We start from the raw sequence: 20,011 nt of genomic DNA on the forward strand, positions 1-20,011 counted from the left end.
CTCAATACTTGAGAGGATTACATTTCCTTGCCCCCTTTTTAGATGGGCAGGGCTATGAGACTAGTTCTGGCTAATTGATAGCACATGGAGATGAAGTATGTTTCTGCCCTTTCTGGGGTTTTTAATTGCCAGTGTGGAAAAATCCCTGTCTCTCTTCCCCTTCTCACTAAAATAGATAATGTTCCAAGTGGTAGCTTCCATCAGCCTGAGTCCCAGAACACAGATGAGACGGAACAGTTGTTGTTTAGTTACTAAGCTGTGTCCAACTCTGTTATGACCATGGACTGCAGCCACCAGGATCCTTTGTTCATGAGATTTCCTAGGCAAAAATACTGGAGTGGGTTGTCATTTCCTCCTTCAGAGGATATTCCAACACAGGGGAAGATCTCTGCATTGCACAGGCAGGTTTTTACCACTGATCCACCCGGGAAGCTTGAGATGGAATAGAGTCCCCTGCTAAAGCACAAGGGAAATGTAGCATCAGTGAGAAAACAACCTTTGTTGTTTTAAGCCTCTGAAATTTGTGAACGTATGTGGCTTTGTGGGCAGGGCTGTTATTATAACATAACCTAGCTTATTCTAACATAGGATTTATGCTTTTAGAAATCACACATATATTATGCTGTGAAGAGTCTTCACTTACTTCAAACTAAACAAAGATTGATCAGAATATCTACAGTGGGTTAGACAGTGGTCTACACACTGAAGGTACAATGGTGAGAAAATACAAAGTCATTGACCTCATGGGGGTCATGGTCTAGTGAAGGAGATACATATTCATCAAACTATGACATATATAGATGTAAAGTTTAACCAAAGTCAGAGCTTGAAGAAAAGTATATCTGACCTAGTTGGGAGGACTGTGTTGAGATGTCAGGCAAAGCCTTTCTGAGAAACTGATTTTTGAGCTGAGTTACATAGACCAAGAGCAAATTAAGTAAAGACTAGGAATGAGGAGGAAGAGGAGCATTTCAAGCAGAAATAACAGGTACACATGTCCTGAGGTAGACCGTGGGACAGTGGGGAGCATGACCAACATGAGACAAGCAAAGAAACCAGAACGATGGGGACGGACCATACCTTGTAGGCCAAGCCAAGGGTTTTAGACTTTATGATAAAAATAAATGAAATGGAAGCCATGGAAGAATTTAAAGATGGTGGAAGGGGTATCATTGCACCTCACTGTGACACGGGAAGCTCCCTTTCAAGATTAAATTCTGATGTAAAAACTCGTGATACCACTCTTTTGATAGGATCAAAAAGAAAGACATATATTCTTCATACAGGTGAGGCATTCCGCCATGTGCGGGGTAGAGGACAGCTCCCTGGGAGGAGGTCCAGGCCAGAGAGAGAGAGAGAGAGAGAGAACAGAGACTGAATAGGCATTCGATAAAGGAGAATCCCCTCCATCATCATAAAATTTGAAAGAGAGGTCCAGAGAGAGAGCGTGGACTTGGGGGTGGGTAGAGGCAGAGGAGGGGCTGAAGCTTTACCATGGTGCTGGAAGAAGTGACAGACACAGGCAGAAAATGAGAGTTCGAGACGGTCAGCACTAAATCAAACATCACTAAAGGTCCATGTTTCAGTCTCTGTAGAGGGGGAGCACACAACAGGATTAGTTTTGAATTGCAAATGACTTTTTTTCTGGCTACAGCTGTAGACCTTATTGAATTGCACCTCGGTTAGAGGGTGTTCCTTATCTGGGCACCAGTGAGGAGGATTTGGTAGTGTTCATGTGAGAGATGATGAGAGATTAGACTAACCTACTGGTAGTGGAGATAGACAGGGCCTGGGGCACAAAGTGCTCTACAAACAAATACAACCAGACCATGGCCCCTTTGAAGGCATAGATTCTGAGGGCAGGGTTCAGTATAGGTTCTGACCCCAGTGGCACTTCTCCTAATGGTCCAATTCCTGATACTCTCCTAAAAACTAGCCTGTGATTTTTCCTGTATCTTGACTCTCCCAATTTCACCATGGCCTCCACTGTTATTGAGAGCACTCTTAAACTTGAATTTCTCCATGCTTTGTTGCAAATTAAGCCAGTTCCTCTGGGAAGAGACTAAGAACTATTTATTTTATAGACTGCTTCTCCTCCCAGACAAAATCTCTAAACCACAGCTCTGAAGACAGGGATGGAGGCCATGACAAGCTTCTCTCAGTGGGACTGAGAATGGTCTCACTCTAGAAGCTGAGTTTAGTGATGGCTTGGCGGCAGCAGCCTGATGTTCTCTAGGCTTGCTTCTCCTGGTGCAGAACCACCGTATCAGGAGCCCACGAGAGAGGCATGAGGACCTCAGCATCCTTTGGGGCTGCATACAAGATGCTATCTCCATTCTCCATTCTGGCTGGGGTGGGGGTAAGGATGGAAGAGGGAGCTCTTCCCTCTCTTCTCCCGTGCTCATCCAGGGCTTAATTTTAGCAACAGGCACTGGGGTAGGATAAGAAACACTGAAGCCCTGCTCCTCCTGGGAAGAAAGCCCTCTAGCCAGGAGCTGTCGAGGAAAGGGAGCCCCGCATTCTTGGTTGTACCAGCCAGGAGTAGGGCCTCCAACTTCACTGAACTGGGAAGGAAGTGAGGGGGAGCAATTGTGGTTCTAACAGCACAGACTCACCTTCTTACTGAATTTTTGTAGATGTTCTTGTGTAGTTGTTTCTTCATTTGCTGTTTCTCCTTGGGACCATTTCTAGAGGCTTATTTTTTTTTTTTTTAAGTTTCACAGGCTTCTGTGGGGAGTGAAACTAGTCAACAGAGCCCTTCCAGTTGTCCGCCAGAAATTGATCCTCTCCCTATGGCTCCATATTGGGTTGCCCATCCTATACTGATTCTGGGCATTGGCCAAGAGGTTGCTAGGAAACATGATACAAACAGATGCTCACTAAGTGCTTGTTCTGTGAGGCTTGCCCTCTCCTGATGCTAGGAACCCTTTTACTACCATTTGAACAAGCCTGAGCTAGTGTCCTGGGGGGGTGAAAACACAGAGAGGCCTCAGCTAGGCCAGGTGTCCCAGACCTCACAGATCAGGCCAAGAAAGGTGGTATTCGGAGAGATAGGAGGACAGAACATGTCAGGTCAGGGATGCTAAAAGCAGTGAATCCTGCTGAGACAGCAAATAAGAGATGTATAGGAAGATTCATTTTATTTGAAGGTACTAAGATTATTGTTCATCTGAATAAGGACCATTTTATTAGTGAAATCAGATAAGAAACAGCATAAAATAGATTCAGGAGTGACAGGAGAGGGAGGGCATAGAGCTAGTGAGACAGGCAAAACTATGGAAAAGTGTGGTTTTGTCAGGGAGCTGAGGAGTGGAGTGGGTTTCCCAGGTGGCTCAGTGGTAAAGAATTCACCTGCAGTGCAAGAGATGCTGGTTTGATTCCTGGGTGGAGAAGATTCCCTGGAAGAGGAAATGCCAACCCACTCTAGTATTCTTGCCTGGGGAATCCCATGGACAGAGGAGACCGGTAGGCTACAGTCCATGGCGTTGTAAAGTGTGGGACAAGAATTAGTGACTGAAAAAGAAGATACAGAAGACAAAGGGATAATTTTCCCTGTGTATGAATTACTATTATCCTTTCATACAGAGGACTATACTGAGACTCTGAGAGGCTAAGTGCTTTGTCCCCGGTGAGGAAGTCAGTGAATCGTGGAGCTCCTATTCCTACTGTGTCTATTAGACTCTAGATCGAGTAGCTAAAGGAGCTTTTAATCTTTTTTGCTATGGTGCCAACAATAACTGTGTGAACAAACTAATTCAATGAAACTAATATGTGTTTCTCCTACCAGCATTATGAAAGCTCTACTCTTACCCCAACGCATTTTCGTAAGTGGACCATGTTGCTAATTTCTCATTAAGGCCAAGTATATTACTTAGGGAAGAATCTTCATCTATGGTCCAGGCTCCAGTTCTCTTAGTTTCATTGGTAACCTCTTGGCCACTGCCACCTGGCAAGCATCATTTCCTCCTAGGAACCCATGTAAAGAGCTCACCCTGACTGTCCTCAGTACGCTGTACAGTCCCCGTCATCACTTGGTGAGCCCTGTTCTATGGGAGGGGCACACAGCTGGGCTCATGTATGCAGTATGAAAAAATGGACCAATCCAAATGAAAGTCAGACTCTGATGGATCTGGTTCTGAACTCTGACCCTTTCTCAGATGTTCTGTTTGCCCTCCCCCCAGAGGGAATGATGTTTCAAAATACTAAGTATTCGCATTTTATAATATCCAGGTACCTTAATCGTACAGTAACAACAAATGTGCAGTTAAGAGTTGCTAGAAACACTTACGCTGCACCGCAGGGACAATGATGGCAACTGAAGGAAATAAGAGAACAAAAAGTAAATGAGGAAATGCAAGAGGGAAGGCCACTGGGGGCTGAACAGCACACTAAGATGACATACCTGCAGGAAAAGTCTGGAAATGGTGCCATGGGGCAGACCCCAGACAGACCCTAACATTGTCCAAGAATGTTGGGCATTCCTCCAGGCAATCTGACTAACCGCAGGGCAAACCAGAGAGATGTTAACTTAATGTGGGAGAGTAAAGTATGGAAGACAAGAAAGAGCTATGTGTTCCCTTTCTGGTTTTAACAGATCCTTACTTGAATTATTTTAAAATCTCTGAGAGATTTCAAAAGCTCTCTCTTCTACTTTCTCCAGTTTTAAATACTGTTTGGTCTCAAGAAAGTCATGCACTGGGATTTTATCCAAGTGTGTGTCCTATTCGATCACTTTGCAATTCCCTCCTTACTCCCTGGAGATGAAGATACTCTTAAGCATCACTTGTAAGATGACCCTACATGGGCTTGAGTGATTGCTACTTCCTCCCTCATATCTACCTTTCCCCTTCCTGTCTTCTCTCTTCCTCTCTCTCCATCCTTTCTTATTCCCCTCCCCCCTTTCTCCCTCTTTCCTACCACCTTAACCTTCTTTTCTCTGCAGTGTTCATAGAATTTGAACTAGAATGTTTGATCATAAATCCCATGAAATATTGATGACATGAAGTATAACTAACCACTCTGGACGGTATGGATACTTTTTAAAATATGCCCTGTGATCTCTTAAAATGTTAGAGTGCAGAGTTTTCTGAAATGTTATCAAATATATCAATCTATTGAGAATATATCAAATATATCTATGTTTTTAAATATATCAAATGTTATCAAATATATCAATCTGTTGAGTATAATCATACCATTATTACTTTACCAGGTTTTCTGTCACTTCTTTTGAAGTATATAGGAGTAGTTTAGTTAATTTTTCCCAGTTTCTATGTTTTAATACCACATTCCTGGTGCAGCATAAATGGTTGAAATGGCAGTTTGCCATAAGCTTTTCTAGCATTTTGAGAGGAGTGTATCAGAGAAAATATCATTTATTGTTGACTAAAACACTAAAAGATAAAGTAATGACATTTGAATCAAGTGCTTTTCATGAAAAATCACTATAAGTCTATCAGAAAAATATTGAAAACACTTTGGATCACAGCTGAGTCTTTTATTACAGAGCCTGAATTAGAGTCTGTGCTGTTTTCCATATAGACCAAACTTAAGAGGCAGGATCAAATAAAGATCTGGGATCCTTTAGTCTTCGGATATTTCATATCTGAACACTGAGACAAAGATATGAACAATTTGTATTCAGCTAAAATTGAGCATGGAAGGATCACTTTCCTGTATTTTTTTCCACTCATTTTCTCTTTATACAATTACTGCTTTCATTCTCTCTTTTCTAACATTTGCACATTGTAGGCCATGATAGAGATCTGGTTAAAACATAAAAGAGAAGCATCTTCTATGTGGGAACCATGTACTAAAGTCTGATGACAATAAAGTGATGAGAAGGTGAGGTGACAAAATAATGTTATGGAATTAACAGCCTCACAAAGGAGCCACCTCTCTTTTTTTTTCAAATGAAAATGATGAAAAAAACAATGCAGCAGATTTTAATGTGTGGTCTCCTGAACAAACTGACCCACGTCTGAGCTGCCTTCCACACTGTAGATGGTCCTGCTGTGGACTTGGGAGCAGCATTCTGGCTAATATCACTCATTCTGGCCAATTTATTTCTGTTGTCCTTGCTTTCCTGGTGCTGAACCTCAGATACGCTGTTCCTTCTACTAGCCTCAAGTCACAGATAGTAAAACTGGCACAGTGGTGAATGAGCAACCTACAAGGAACCATGGTAGAATCTAATGAGGCAGGTAGAATTAACTCATCCCCACAACTTCTCATGTTTAGCAATTATATTAGAGCAGCGCTGGGAATTAGCTTTTTGCCCGTAAATGGCTAAAGGAAGTTGATACCACCAGGCCTTAGTGAACAAAGAAAAAGATTAATTTTATGTCAAGATTAATTTTTCACAAGTCAGAGTGTTGAAGCAAAAGACTCTCTGAAGTATTTTGCATCTCAAATATGGTAGGCATTGAAGAAGGACACTCACACCTCCCCCCACCCCAAATTCACTTAAAGAAAAGTATTCAAAAGTGAAAGCCATTTTCATCCAGTTGTGGAGTCACTGGAATTTACCAGGACACAAAAATGATGGGTGGACTTCTCTCTATATGTTATCAGATCCAGGATCTCACTTGCCCTGAGTCATCTAATGTGAAAAGTGACTCATGGAAAGCACTTTCTAATTGGTGAAACACGATACTATATGCATATTGGGGCTCTTATTTAAATTAATGGCTTATTATGATTTCTACCCTAATGGACCTATAATTCATTGCTGCACTGTGTAAATTGAAGCTCTTTTCAGTTACATCCTGATATTTATTTGGGCTCATCAGAAATCTCTCCTTTTCAAACTATTAATGTTCTACGTATTTATAATACAATAACTTCCCTGGTATTCTCTTTCTCTCATATCCCTGTTGATATATAAATGAGTTTTGTCCTAGTTTTCGAACAGAAAAGTTTGGATTCTCAAACAAAATGTCAGACTCCTAATAAGGCTTAGTAGATTCTATTTCTAGCTAATGAGATTGACCTGGAAACACAGAATGCCTAGAGGAGTGTCATAGGCCAACAAACTTTGAAACTGGTTGTTCTTTCATTTGGCTATTTTCAAGTCATCTGAAGGTTTTCTGTTCATGAGACAGTGTAATTGTCCAGTACTTTCCTACAGAGAGCACTCTCCAGTCCTTTGAGTATCTTTTTAATGCTCCTTGGAAAGCAAGGCTCAGCAAGTTCTTCCCTTCTCTCTCAATCTGGGTTAACCTGGAAAGGGTAGTCTTTACCCTTCTCAATCCACACTTAAACAGGAGATGAACTCCTGGTTATACAGCCGAGGACTTGGAAGGCTGGGAAGGTTCCTGAGGGTCAGATAATGGGCTCAAGGGCTTAGGTCTACAGAAGGACAAATTGGTCCATCTGTTCCTGTGTCTCAGTTACTAGCTTCTCCTTTGAATGGATATTAACAACATCCTGAGTATGGGGAGAAAACTGAAAAAATTGTAGGATCTACATACTTGCTGCTGAATGCTTGTTAAGTTCTCAAAATGTGAAATGCCAATTACAAGCAACTTAAAACTTTCAAAGGCATATTTAAGACGTTTGTTTAGGAAACTGATTTTCAAGGAAATGTTTGACTCTTAAGAGTAACTCCAAAGGAAATTGCAGTGGTAATTTGTAATGTCTAGTACACTAATACATTCTAATAGAGATGTATAAAATAAAATCTTAAATATTAGCTTACTGGTGAGTGTACTTAATAGTGACATAAATGCATCATGAGTGGATCACCTTTATATAAAAGTTGTTATCCAACACTAAAAAATAATCACCACTCTTGAGATATTCTACCAGGTTTTCCCTATGGGTACCTATTATATTTTTGGGATGATATTGTGGTCTGGGTTATGTCTGAATTTACATAGCAATAAGCTAAATTATATGGGAATTCTTTTGTGATGGGGTAATGCTGTATACAAATTGTATATATGGAGAAACTAAAGCAGAGATGAATTACATTATTTTCTTCTCACTGCAGAAATATAGCAGGAAATTGCATGTTCTTCTCTGGGGAATTACAGAGAAAGTAGTCAGTGGTTGTGCACAGTGCAATCCCAATTTTGTGCAGACTGTAATGGCTGACTTAATAGTTTGAGCCAGTGAAGAATGAGATATATGGGATGAATAAAAGAGTTTCAGGTTGAAGACTGTGTCAAAAGTTAATAATTACCAAATGAACCCTGAGCCCCAACAGCAAGAGCCCTCCACCTAGAGCCTGTGGTTGATAAAGTCACTAATCTATGGATTTAGCCTTTAAAACAACTATAATTTACTTGGGGAGACAAGGCACAAATACAAAACATTAAAAATAAAGTAATTATATCATTAGCTGCCAGTTCACGAGACAATTTAGTATAAAATAAAGAACACTGAATTGGGAATCATTGTTGTTGCTGTTCAATTGCTCAGTCATGTCTGACTTTTTGTGACCCCATGGACTGCAGCACACCAGGCTTCCCTGTCCTTTACCATCCTCTGGAGCTTGCTCAAACTCATGTCAAGTGAGTTGGTGATACTACCCAACCACCTCATTCTCTGTCATCCCCTTCTCCTCCTGCCTTCAATCTTTCCCAGCATCAGGGTCTTTCCAGTGAATCAGCTCTTCACATCAGGTGGCCAAAGTATTGGAGCTTCAGCTTCAGCATCAATCCTTCCAATGAATATTCAGGACTGATTTCCTTTAGGTTGGATCTCCTTGCTGTCCAAGGAACTCTCAAGAGTCTTCTCCAGAATCTTTCTAATGTACATCAATTCTTTGGCACTCAGCCACCTTTATGGTCCAGCTCTTCCATACATACATGACTACTGGAAAAACCATAGCTTTGACTATACAGATCTTTGTCGGCAAAGTAATGTCTCTGCTTTTTAATATGCTGTCTAGATTTGTCATAGATTTTCTTCCAAGGAGCAAACATCTTTTAATTTCATGTCTGCAGTCACCATTTGCAGTGATTTTGGAGCCCAAAAAATTAAAGTCTGTCACTGTTTCCATTGTTTCCTCATCTATTTGCCATAAAGTGATGTGACTGGATGCCATGATCTTAGTTTTTTGAATGTTGAGTTTTCAGCCTGCTTTTTCACTCTCCTTTTTCACCTTCATCAAGGGGCTTTTTAGTTCCTCTATACTTGCCTCTGCACCACAGGGTGGTGTCATCTGCATATCTGAGGTTATTGATATTTCTCCCAGCAATCTTAATTCCAGCTTGTGCTTTATCCCATCTGGCATTTCTCTGATGTACTCTGTATATAAGTTAAATAAACAGGGTGAAAATATACAGCCTTGATGTACTCCTTTCCCAATTTGGAATAAGTCCATTGTTTCATGTCTGGTTCTAAATGTTGCTTCTTGACCTGCATACAGGTTTCTCAGGAGACAGATAAGGTAGTCTGATATTCCCATCTCTTTAAGAATTTTCCACAGTTTGTTGTGATCCACACAGTCAAAGGCTTTAGCATACTCAATAACACAGAAGTAGATTTTTTTCTGGAATTCTCTTGCTTTTTCTATTATCCAATGGATGTTCACAATTTGATCTATGGTTCCTCTGCCTTTTCTAAATCCAGCTTGAGTATCTGGCAGTTCTTGATTCATGTATTGTTGAAGCTGAGCTTGGAGAATTTTGAGCATTACTTTGCTGGCGTGTGAGATGAGGGCAACTGTATGGTAGTTTGAACATTCTCTGGCACTGCCTTTCTTTGGGATTGGGATGAAAACTGATCTTTTCCAGCCCTGTGGCCACTGCTGAGTTTTCCAAATTTTTTGGTATGTTGAGTGTAGCACTTTCATTCTAATCCTGCTTAGCCTTGAACCAGCTACCTTGTTATCTTGATCATGTTATGATTTCCCTGGGCCTCAATCTTCCTACCTAGTTAGAGGCAACATTTATTGAATGCTCACTACAAGTGCCAGTCATCTTAAACATATTTTCTCACTTCATTCTCAAACACTACCCTAGGAGGTAGGGAATATTCAATTATTGGAACCCATTTTTATTCATAGGGAAACCAAAGCAAAACAAGGTTAAGTAATGCATCCTGGATTATGTTGCTAGTATGTGGCAGAGGTTCAAATCTGTATTATCAGACAGAAGCTGTTATGGAAGCATTAGAATTGTGTGTGTGTGTGTGTGCATGTGAAAGACAGAGAATAAAAGTATATGAGAAAGAGAGAGAGGATGAATGTCTGATGGGTTTTTCTGGTTGTGTTACATGATGTATGATCTCTTTCATGATAAAAGATTTCCAACTCTCTGGACAAACTATAAGATACAATGAGATTCTGCTCAGGTCGCATGCCTATAGAGACACCATTCCTGAGCCTACCTCAATAACCATGTGGACCTGACTCTCCATGTCAAACACACATATATTACTTTTGACATACAGAAACAACTTTCCCATAGAAAGTCACCTGCTGTGATTTGTATATTAGATGACATAAAGTACCCACTCACTATATCCAGAAAACTTGTTTTTATATAGACTTCAGTTAGAGAGATTTTCATTTTCAGTTCAGTCAGTTCAGTCACTCAGTTGTGTCCAGTTCTTTGCGACCCCTGGACTGCAGCACACCAGGATTCCCTGTCTATCACGAACTCCTGGAGCCACCCAAACTCATGTCCATTGAGTCGGTAATGCCATCCAACAATCTTATCCTCTGTTAAATGTTGCTTCTTGACCTGCATACAGGTTTCTCAGGAGACAGATAAGGTAGTCTGATATTCCCATCTCTTTAAGAATTTTCCACAGTTTGTTGTGATCCACACAGTCAAAGGCTTTAGCATACTCAATAACACAGAAGTAGATTTTTTCTGGAATTCTCTTGCTTTTTTCTATTATCCAATGGATGTTCACAATTTGATCTATGGTTCCTCTGCCTTTTCTAAATCCAGCTTGAGTATCTGGCAGTTCTTGATTCATGTATTGTTGAAGCTGAGCTTGGAGAATTTTGAGCATTACTTTGCTGGCGTGTGAGATGAGGGCAACTGTATGGTAGTTTGAACATTCTCTGGCACTGCCTTTCTTTGGGATTGGGATGAAAACTGATCTTTTCCAGCCCTGTGGCCACTGCTGAGTTTTCCAAATTTTTTGGTATGTTGAGTGTAGCACTTTCATTCTAATCCTGCTTAGCCTTGAACCAGCTACCTTGTTATCTTGATCATGTTATGATTTCCCTGGGCCTCAATCTTCCTACCTAGTTAGAGGCAACATTTATTGAATGCTCACTACAAGTGCCAGTCATCTTAAACATATTTTCTCACTTCATTCTCAAACACTACCCTAGGAGGTAGGGAATATTCAATTATTGGAACCCATTTTTATTCATAGGGAAACCAAAGCAAAACAAGGTTAAGTAATGCATCCTGGATTATGTTGCTAGTATGTGGCAGAGGTTCAAATCTGTATTATCAGACAGAAGCTGTTATGGAAGCATTAGAATTGTGTGTGTGTGTGTGTGTGCATGTGAAAGACAGAGAATAAAAGTATATGAGAAAGAGAGAGAGGATGAATGTCTGATGGGTTTTTCTGGTTGTGTTACATGATGTATGATCTCTTTCATGATAAAAGATTTCCAACTCTCTGGACAAACTATAAGATACAATGAGATTCTGCTCAGGTCGCATGCCTATAGAGACACCATTCCTGAGCCTACCTCAATAACCATGTGGACCTGACTCTCCATGTCAAACACACATATATTACTTTTGACATACAGAAACAACTTTCCCATAGAAAGTCACCTGCTGTGATTTGTATATTAGATGACATAAAGTACCCACTCACTATATCCAGAAAACTTGTTTTTATATAGACTTCAGTTAGAGAGATTTTCATTTTCAGTTCAGTCAGTTCAGTCACTCAGTTGTGTCCAGTTCTTTGCGACCCCCTGGACTGCAGCACACCAGGATTCCCTGTCTATCACGAACTCCTGGAGCCACCCAAACTCATGTCCATTGAGTCGGTAATGCCATCCAACAATCTTATCCTCTGTCATCCCCTTCTCCTCCTGCCTTCAATCTTTCCCAGCAACAGGGTCTTTTCAAAGGAATCAGTTCTTTGCATCAGGTGGCCAAAGTATTGGAGTTTCAGCTTTAGTATCAGTCCTTCCAATGAATATTCAGGACTGATTTCCTTTAGGATGGACTGGTCGGATCTCCTTGCTCTCCAAGGAACTCTCAAGAGTCTCTCCAACACCACAGTTCAAAAATATCAATTCTTCAGCATTCAGCTTTCTTTATAGTCCAACTCTCACATCGAAACACAACTACTGAAAAAACCATAGCCTTGACTAGACGGACCTTTGTTGGCAAATTAATGTCTGCTTTTTAATAGGCTGTCTAGGTTGGTCATAGCTTTTCTTCCAAGGAGCAAGCATCTTTTAATTTCATGGCTACAGTCACCATCTGCAGTGATTTTGGAGCCCCCAAAAACAAAGTCTGTCACTGTTTCCATTGTTTCTCCATCTATTTGACATGAAGTGATGGGACCAGATGCCATGATCTTTGTTTTCTGAATGCTGAGTTTTAAGCCAACTTTCTCACTCTCCTCTTTCACTTTCATCAAGAGGCTCTTTAGTTCTTCACTTTCTGCCGTAAGGGTGGTGTCATCTGCATATCTGAGGTTGACATTTCTCCCTGCAATCATTATCTAACAGTCATTCCTCATATATAAGACATCCTTATATACAAGTCACTGGCAGCTTGTGTTTTGCTTGGTTTATATTACTTTAAAGGGAAACATGGACATATCTAAATTTAAATCTATAATGATAGCAGAGACATTATAGTTAAATTTATATGTGATTAATGAACATATGAACATGTTTTTGTACTGACTGTTTCAAATATTAAAATTAAAGTTTCTTTGAGTAACATTTTTCAAAATAGAGAGTAGAATACAGCACTGCTCTAACTGTATCTACCCTAAATGTTATTTGCATTAAGAAATCTTGAGATTTTGGGGTTCTTTATTCATGTCTCATTTTAAAGGTCATACTTTTCTGGTTTTTGGTCTGTATGTTCCACAGTATCTTTAGATAAATGCCACACATCTTTGATCTAAGGCCACCAACAGACTATGCACCAAGGTATATGGTTCAATATCTTCAGCCCAGTAATGAGTTAGTGTTAGCTCCATCTTTTTTTCTGATGAGGGCAGATAAAAATATAAGAGGGGATTTCCAACTACTATAATATATAGTGGTTATATAAACTCATACTAAGAAAACATTTTATAAATGATTTAAATTATTTTATAATTCAGTCCTCAGTTCAATTCAGTTCAGTTCAGTTGCTCAGTCTATTCCGACTCTTTGCGACTCCATGAATCACAGCACGCCAGGCCTCCCTGTCCATCACCAACTCCCGGAGTTCACCCAAACTCATGTGCATCAAGTCGGTGATGCCATCCAGCCATTTCATCCTCTGTCATCCCCTTCTCCTCCTGCCCTCAATCCTCAGTAAACATTTATGATGGTTATAAAATAAAATGCTAGATTTTTTTGGATTGAAGGCAGATATCTTCTTTGTCTTAGTGTTTCTGGAACACAGATACTCAATTTTTGTTGAATTAATGAATGAATACATGAATAGATAAATATCTAACCATGATTAGAATAAGAAGTGCAAGTAGTCATGTCAGACTCTTTGCAACCCTATAGACTCGTCTAGTCAAGGCTATGGTTTTTCCTGTGGTCATGTATGGATGTGAGAGTTGGACTGTGAAGAAGGCTGAACGCCGAAGAATTGATGCTTTTGAACTGTGGTGTTGGAGAAGACTCTTGAGAGTCCCTTGGACTGCAAGGAGATCCAACCAGTCCATTCTGAAGGAGATCAGCCCTGGGATTTCTTTGGAAGGAATGATGCTAAAGCTGAAACTCCAGTACTTTGGCCACCTCATGCGAAGAGTTGACTCATTGGAAAAGACTCTGATGCTGGGAGGGATTGGGGGCAGGAGGAGAAGGGGACGACAGAGGATGAGATGGCTGGATGGCATCACTGACTCGATGGATGTGAGTCTGGGTGAACTCCAGGAGTTGGTGATGGACAGGGAGGCCTGGCGTGCTGCAGTTCATGGGGTCACAAAGAGTCGGACATGACTGAGCAACTGAACAGCCACAGCTTTAGCAATAGCTACTGTTAGTAGACAGAAGAGAAAAATCAAGGATAATCCTTAGGATTGTAAGAAGTAAATAAAATATTTTCCCATGTATTCAGATAAATTTACACTTCAATTTTGCTTCCACTATCAATAAAATATGTCAAAGGTAAAAAGTCTGAAATACTCTCAAACACATTTGCAATTTAGAGTAGTGGTAAAGGGTATCAGGAACTAAAGTATAGTGCATGCATGTGGGCTAAGTCACTTCAGTCATATCCAACTCACTGTGACCCTATGGAGTATAGCTCTGGTGCTAGTCTTAAAGAACCTTCCTGCAAATGCAGGAGATGTAAGAGAGGTGGGTTCAATCCCTGGGTCAGGAAGATCCCCTGGAGAAGGAAATGGCAACACGTTCCAGCATTCTTGCCTGGAGAATCATATAGATAGAGGAGCTTGGCAGACTACAGTCCATAGGGTCGCAAAGAGTCAGACACAAGTGAAGTGTCTGAGCACATAAGCACGCATATAAGCATGCGTGCATGCACTTACTACAGCCTGCCAGGCTCCTCTGTCCTTTGGGATTCTCCAGGCAAGAATACTGGAGTGGGTCACCATTTCCTTCTCCAAAAGTATAGTAGCCAACAACCTTTTGTTTTTCCAATACGGACAGTTAAAAATCTAAAATATAGGTATCATCTAGTATCACCATAATTTCATAGAAGAAAGACAATTTAAAAACCAAAAATGTCGATGTATGAGACAGGTACTCAGGGCTGGTGCACTGGGATGACCCAGAGGGATGGGATAGGGAGGGAGGTGGATGGGGGGTTCAGGATGGGGAACACAGAACACATGTAAACCCATGGCTGATTCCTATCAATGTATGGCAAAAACCACTACAATATTGTAAAGTAGTTAGCCTCCAACTAAAATAAATAGATTTTTTTAAAAAAGGAAAATTCCATGGACAGAGGAGCCTGGCGGGCTATACAGTCCAGGGGGTTGCAAAGAGTTGGACACAACTGATAGACCGTGCACACACACACACACACACACAACCCAAAAATGTTGGATGGATATAAGCTCATAATTCAAGTCATTTCTGTAACTGAATAAATTTAGCTTTGTGAAAGACTCATGATGTTGTCTAGTTTCTGATTTTGGAGGCTGCCAATGAAAACTTCACCATCCACTGGCACCAGTCTTTGTACTGGCATTTGGGAACCACCAAACATCAGGCCATGACAGCCACATTTATGGCTAATTTTTTTCTGAAAGCAGATGTAACCTAGATTTTGCAGGCCACTACTTTTTTACTACAATTACACAGAGGTCATATTCAGCAGCTCATTGTATCCTTCCTAAAATACATCCAATTCTACAACTCACTGGGACCTTATTTTCTCTAAGGATTATAAGAATATAGAAAAACAGTTTTACCACACATACCACACAAGAAAGCTTTATAAATATCCCCTTTAAACGTCTCTGCTCCTCCCCCAGATCATCTCTGAATGTCAAATCCTCACCTTTCCTTTCCCTCTGGACCTTTAAATCCACAGTCCATAAAATCCATACACCTCCACACCCCCAACACTGCCTCATTGCTTTTGGCCCTAAACTTTTATGTCTCACTCAATAAAACCCTGAACTGGCAGTAGATAGCCTACCTCCACTCACCCATAGCAGATTGTTTTATGTAAAGATAAATTTATAGATTTTACATCATCTATAGTGTGAGGGGAATGACTGACATTTCCCTCACAGAAAGGTGGGGTCTATTTCTCTCTCTTTGAATCCAAGATAAAGTTCGTGGCTGATCCAACTTAATAATAACATATGATCTTAATATATAATGTCTGATCTAATTGATGCTCTAAAGATTCCAAGGTTATGTCATAGAAAGGACTCTGCTTCTAACAGGCTATCTCTCTCTGGGATGCTTGCTCTAGGATCCCAGCTGTTATGCTGTGAAGAAGCTCAGACTAGCCCTGAGAGAGAGAATATATGGAGAAAAACTGAAGTCTCTTGTCTACACCTGCATCAATCACCAGTCATGTGAGTGAATGGCCTTTCAGACGATTCCAATCCCCAACCTTAAGAGTCATTAGCTGGGGCCTTAAACGTTACAGAAGAGAGACCAGTCATATCCTCTCTACCTTGGTCAATTTGCTAACTTGCAGAAAACCTGAGAGATAATAAAATATTATTGTTTTAAATCACTAAATTTTGAGGTAGTTTGGTATGAAGATAACAAATACAACCTCTTAGAAAGGAGCTCGTGACCATCTAACATTCTGCATATCCTCACCTGGTGTAAAGAGGGCATATTCATGTTTTGCCATCTTCTTTGCTAAGTGAAGTGTAAGTTGCTAAGTCGTGTCCAACTCTTTGCGACCCCATGGACTATACATATACATTCCATGGAATTCTCTAGGCCAGAATACTGGAGTGGGTAGGCATTCCCTTCTCCAGGAGATCGTCCCAACCCAGGGATTGAACCCAGGTTTCCCGCATTGCAGGCAAATTTTTACTAGCTGAGCCAAGAGGGAAGCCCCTTCATTGCTAAAGTGAAGTGAAGTCGCTCAGTTGTGTCCGACTCTTTGCAATCCCGTGGACTGTAGCCCACCAAGCTCCTCCGTCCGTAGGATTCTCCAGGCAAGAATACTGGAGTGGGTTGCCATTTCCTTCTCCAGGGGATCTTCCCAACCCAGCGATTGAACCCAGGTTTCCCGCATTGCTGGCAGACGCTTTAGCCTCTGAGCCACCGGGAAAGCCTGCTTTTTAAATATTCACCGAATAAGTTCTGGTCTCATACATTTATAAGGTAATATTTGTTCTAGCCATTCATATAGAAATATTTTCAATTCTTCTAGAGATTGTTTAATGTTCATATCATAAATGTGAGATTTGGAATCATGTCCTAGTTATGCAGAGGAGAAAAACTTCAACTGTAAATTATATTTTACTAATGAAATGCATCAAAGATATTTATCTGTTAAATATTCATTTTCTGTAGAATTTTCAAACCATAAAAATGAAGCATTTATATTATCACCTTAAGTTTAATTCATATTTTTCACAAGGTAAAGAATAACTTTGCTGGAGCCAACTAAAGTCCTCATTAGCATCCATTTGATAAAATTGAAAATAACACTGAACATTATTTGATCCTAAAAGCAACTCTTAATGTTGCAGAATATATTTTTCAGTAAGCTTGGAAATTTGCATTTACTACCAAGTGAAAGTGGAGAGTAAAAAAGTTGGCTTAAAGCTCAACATTCAGAAAACGAAGATCATGGCATCCGGTCCCACCACTTCATGGGAAATAGATGGGGAAACAGTGGAAACTGTCAGACTTTTTTTGGGGGGGGCTCCAAAATCACTGCAGATGGTGACTGTAGCCATGAAATTAAAAGACGCTTACTCCTTGGAAGGAAAGTTATGACCAACCTAGATAACATATTCAAAAGCAGAGACATTACTTTGCCAACAAAGGTCCGTCTAGTCAAGGCTATGGTTTTTCCAGTGGTCATGTAAGGATGTGAGAGTTGGACTGTGAAGAAGGCTGAACGCCGAAGAATTGATGCTTTTGAACTGTGGTGTTGGAGAAGACTCTTGAGAGTGCCTTGGACTGCAAGGAGATCCAACCAGTCCATTCTGAAGGAGATCAGCCCTGGCATTTCTTTGGAAGGAATGAAGCTAAAGCTGAAACTCCAGTACTTTGGCCACCTCACGCGAAGAGTTCACTCATTGGAAAGGACTCTGATGCTGGGAGGGATTGGGGGCAGGAGGAGAAGGGGACGACAGAGGATGAGATGGCTGGATGGCATCACTGACTCGATGGATGTGAGTCTGGGTGAACTCCGGGAGTTGGTGATGGACAGGGAGGCCTGGGGTACTGCGGTTCATGGGGTTGCAAAGAGTCGGACACGACTGAGTGACTGAACTGAACTGAACATAATTTCACAGTTCTCAATCTATTTCTGGCAAGATATTACAATGACTGAGTTGGCCCAGTGCTTGTCATATTATTTATATTGCTCACAGTACTATAAATTACAAGGAATGTTGTGGACATTTGTAATATTACATACATAACACAGCTGTATAAATGATAATGAAAAGGTAGCAATAATTTTCCATTTGCTTTACCTATACAGGTGACACAATGGTAAAGAATGAAGGAGATGCAAAAGACACAGGTCAGGAAGATCCCCTAGAATAGGAAATGGTGACTCACTCCAGTATTCTTGCCTGGAAAACTTCATGAACAAAGGAGATTTGTGGGCTACAGTCCATGGGGTCACAAATAGTTGGACATGACTAAGCATGCATGCACTTCCATACAATTTAAACTATATATTTCAGAATAAGGGAAAAATGTAGCAAGGTTTAGTGAAAGGAAGAATTACTCAACAGATATACTAAATGTGGACTTAACTAAATGCTCAATTCCATGGAAAGCTTTAATATCCTTAAAGAGAGAAAGGAAAAGCAAGAAACAGTGTAATAAGAATTACTATGGCCATATCTTTGAGAAGAACTGGACATGTGTAAAAAGGAAGCTATCTTCCAAATTATTTTAGCCTATGAAGCCAACATTCTGGTTCAGGATTATTGAACTATATTACGGCAGTTTTCCGATTATCATTCAGCATAAAATAATGTGTTCAGGAGGGTGATTCAGGCCCAAAGATAGTGGTGAAAAGCAGGAAAGACTAAAAAGTTGGAAGTGGATGTTATTAATAAAACTAGCAAATCTAAATATATTTTAGTTCAGACTGTGGCACTAACACAGAATAAGTCTTGTTCCCAAAGACTCAGTTGCAAAATGTCACGGCCCTGAAGGTACGCTCCTTATCTTCCAAGATTTTACTACAGTACTTAGTGAGTGATCACTTTTCAGAGAGATTCAGAAGAATAACATATATGTGCTGCAAGCCTTTTTCTTTTCAGTTTCCATAGTGAAGATTAGTGATCACCTGCATTAAGTAAGCTTATGCGTGTGATGATACACAGGACAATATCTAGAATATAAAGGATGCACAAAAAATTTGTTTAAATATCTTCTATCAGAAATTATATAATAGGTATCTGGAACTCAGATACCTGTATTAAACCTAGCAGAATATATTCTCTGAAACAGGACATTTTCCCCAAAGTGGAAATTAGAAATTTTCCAAACACTTTGTGTATATAAGTATTTATAATGGTGAAAAATTTGAAATAATCTGGTGCAGGACATTAAAGCAATAAAATATTAATCTACACACTAATCATTATCTGGAAGAATTTTTTATGATTCCAAACAATACATTAAGAAAGTTAAATAAAAATACTAAGTGAATTGCCATAGATTTGTAATAGAACTATACTAATCAAAATACTGTGGTATCGGCATAAAAACAGACATATAGATCAATGGAATAGAATAGTGTCCAGAAATAAACCCATGCATATATGGGCAATCAATTTTTGACAAAGTTGCCAAAAGTACACAATGTGGAGAAGAGTCTCTTCAAAAATTGGAAAAACTGCATATTCACATGCAAAATAATTAAATTGGACCCCTATTTTACACAATAAACAAAAATCAGTTCAAAATGGATTAAAAGAGTTGAATATAAGAACTGAAACCATAAAACTCTCAGAAGTAAACTCTTGACATTAGTTTTTTAGATTTGACAGCAAAAAGAAAGACAAAATAAAAATAAACGTGTTGGAACTACATCAAACTAAAAAACTGCATAGCAAAGAAAATCATAAACAGAATGAAAAGACAATCGATGGAATGGGAGAAAATATTTCCAAACCAGATATCTGATAAAGGGTTAATATCCAATATTAAAAGGAACTCATACAACTCAATAGGAAAAGAATAAATAAATACGAA

Source organism: Bos mutus, chromosome 20, assembly GCF_027580195.1.
Source record: "Bos mutus isolate GX-2022 chromosome 20, NWIPB_WYAK_1.1, whole genome shotgun sequence".
In the NCBI taxonomy this organism is placed as follows: domain Eukaryota; kingdom Metazoa; phylum Chordata; class Mammalia; order Artiodactyla; family Bovidae; genus Bos; species Bos mutus.